The sequence below is a fragment of the Solanum stenotomum genome, unplaced genomic scaffold (assembly GCF_019186545.1).
Source record: "Solanum stenotomum isolate F172 unplaced genomic scaffold, ASM1918654v1 scaffold13583, whole genome shotgun sequence".
Taxonomy (NCBI): domain Eukaryota; kingdom Viridiplantae; phylum Streptophyta; class Magnoliopsida; order Solanales; family Solanaceae; genus Solanum; species Solanum stenotomum.
In genome coordinates this window covers 2,664-5,784 of record NW_026022608.1, presented here as the reverse complement: position 1 = coordinate 5,784, position 3,121 = coordinate 2,664, and the positions used below count along the sequence as shown (strand labels likewise).

General features: G+C 33.9%; 1 long non-coding RNA gene across 1 annotated transcript; it reads left to right on the top strand.

The window, feature by feature from the left end:
- Positions 1-1,276: 1,276 nt before the first annotated feature.
- Positions 1,277-2,488, top strand: LOC125850085 (uncharacterized). Its single transcript, XR_007444742.1, has 2 exons — positions 1,277-1,531; positions 2,407-2,488. It is a non-coding gene; the product is annotated as an uncharacterized LOC125850085 (long non-coding RNA).
- The last annotated feature ends 633 nt before the right edge of the window (positions 2,489-3,121 follow it).

Sequence of the window (3,121 nt, the reverse complement as noted above, 5' to 3'; positions counted from 1 at the left end):
TTGAAATGATGAAGGAACAAGGTTCAAGGTGAATGACTAAAAGATAAAAATCTACTTGAGGCAACCGGAAGAAGTCAAAGAGGTGATTAAAGAATAGGATCTTAATGAAGTCTAAGTAATTAAGGAGTCTGTGTCATGCCACGACGTTAAATCAAGCGCTGTTTGGGAGGCAATTCGAAATGTAATTTAGCTATTTTTGAAGTTTTTCTAGTTTTAGTTTTGTTTTTTAGGCTAGAATAGGTAAACTTAGGGTTCATGTCAAAATAGTGTCAAAAAATGTAAAAGAAAGGCCTAATGTTTGCTACATGTGTAGAATATAAAGAAAAATATGGAAAACTTTTAAGTGCAGAGGGTCCTACAGATGGGCGGTAGAAATTTTCATGGACTGTAGGCCCTCTTCGTAAAACTTTGGTGTTAAAGGTAATGATATTAGCGTCAATTTAATTTAATTTATTAGCCATAAAAGAGGACACTAAAGGGTTACATTTAAAAGTTTTCAGAGGAAATATTTTAGACTTTAATGTTGCCTTCAAATAATTGCCATTAATGATTTCAACTATTAGCGGCAATTAATTTAATTTATTTGTCATAAAAATGGACCCTAAAAGGGAAAACTAAGATGTTTTTTAAAGGGATATTGTAGCTATTTATTACCATAAAAAAATTGCCACTAAAACTAATAACTTTTAGAGGCGATTTATTTGGATTTATCGACTAAAATAACGGACGCTAAAAGACCATAGTTAGCCGTTAGGAATTGGCTTTAGTAGCCAAAGTCCTTTGCCGACCTTGGCATTGCCGGCTAAAGAACATTGGCTGGTATAGTTTATAGCGGCGGAAGTTATTGCCGCTAAAGAAGAAGAAGAAGAAGCACTTTTAATAGACCTTCCGAGAGACATTTTTTAAAAGTTATACCTAAAATTGCTATGTGTCTATTTAACACTTACTATGTGTCTACTCAAAAGTAAAGGGTAAGACACGTATATAACCTAAAATACATATCAACTTGAGAGTGAAATGACCAAAATGTCCTTATTTTTTAATTTAATGACAAATACATACATGTTGAAACTCTCTCTTCTGTATAATAGAAAAGGAAAATAATAAAAATAAAGAATGGAGTCTGCGACTTATTTACAAAAAAAAAACATATAATATGATTGATTGACTTTTTTTTTTGCTTAAAGATAAGATTACTATTTTATTTGCTTCAAAAGAGAGAATAATGTGAGTTGAGTTTCCTCCGTTAAAAGAAAAAGGGATATTTGTGGTTGGACTGTAAACGTACCAATTTATTAAAATTGTGGACTATTAGTGCTTCTTGTATAAGAAGCAGGATCATTTTGAGCCAAAGTTCAAAATAATGCCTTTTCCTCGAAAGAGTCAATTCCAAAGCATTTGGATGATCCATCCACTAAATTTGACTCGAAGCCAAACCCATCATCAGTGGCTGTTCCTGCAAAACAGACATGATCAGAGGTTCAATTTCATCAACGTTAGCTCCACAACCTTCCTGGTTCACTGCCAAAAGGTATTATTGCGAAAAATTCCAAGTTTACTATAAAGAATACGAGTTTCCTCTCTTTGCCATGTGGGTTGTCTATGTATTGCAGTTTTTTTTTTTTGAGGCTTTTGGTTTACAGTCCAAGCACATGAAGGGAGAGACCAAGATTCATGGGGTTAGTTTGTTATTTCGATTAGTAAGCAAGTGCCCTTTTCTTGATTCTGATTAACAGGTTTTGAAGATGTATATGTCTTCTTCTTATTTAAAACCTGGGAACCTAGCAGAGAACTTGCTTCCGACCTTATTAGTATGATGACTCTAATTGGCATTTTTACTTTGGGTTGTAATTTTTCTTTTCTCCTGTTTTATTTATGGAACCTGAAGAATTGTGCAAGAAAGAGTAGGGTTGTTTTTATTGTCATTTTCAGCTTCCAAAAGTTCATAATACATATTGTGCGGGTAATAGAAAAATGACAACCACAACAATCACTCCTCAGTCCCAACAAGTTGGGGCCGGCTTTATGAATCCTCAGTGATCATGTTACTCCATATAAACTAATCCCAGAATGGATAATAGAATAACCACTAGATTAATTTTGTTAGGGTTTAATTTGTAAGATACTTTTAGCTGTAAGGTTACTTAAGAACCAATTTCTATAATAAGTAAGTGTAAATTAGTAACCTAGAAAATACGGCAGGTCATTGGTAGTTTATATTACTTTATCCTAATGAAACTTGTAGGCTTAATTAAAGAAGTTTTATTTGAAGCAGTGTCTGATGTGTTTTTGAAACACCAGGCTCTTAGACTCTGGAGTGTCTATTACAATCCATTTTATAACTTTAATTTTAGCTATCGCTTTGTCTTTATATTTGCTTATGATCTGTCTGCTGCGAATTGTCAGGTTACTAGCCATATTCTGTATAATCAACTTGCTAAATTATGTGGATCGCGGTGCTATAGCGAGCAACGGTGTTAATGGGAAGCGCAGTGAGTGTACTAAGAGCGGTACTTGCTCTTCTGGCAGTGGAATCCAGTAAGTATTTTGTTGATTACTTAATCTTAATGTTTCAGTGCAAGTCTGCTTCGTTCTCAAGTGATTGATTATATGGGGAAGATGTAGTGATTGATGTTTCACTCTCTAAGTTTTCCTTCCTGGACAAGGTTTAATATTTTGCTTTCTAATTTTTCCTTCTTGATGATTGACTAGTTATTATATCTAAGAGTCCAATTATGCGTTTTCTCTATGATGTACTTATACCTACCCTAATAATGACTTTTCCCTGTGAAATTTAATGGTTAGAATAGCCATTAAGTAGGCGTTTGGACATGCCATGAAATGAAATCACTGTTTGGACATGCGTGAAAATCTCACCGGTTCATATCACCATCGAGTCGCTGGACGATTAACTGAAAAGTCAGGTCTAAGCCCTTGTTCTTGTTCCTTGACTTGGCTATGATTGCTGAAATTTGCAATTCATTCAGGGAATTGCAGACGTGGAAACTTGTTTGAGAAAGTTCGGAATCTCAGAAACTTGATAAAATCCAACTTATTTTATTAATAACGTCAACTCTCTTAAATAGAATTGCTTTCTTGTATAATTCATTGTAGATATTAT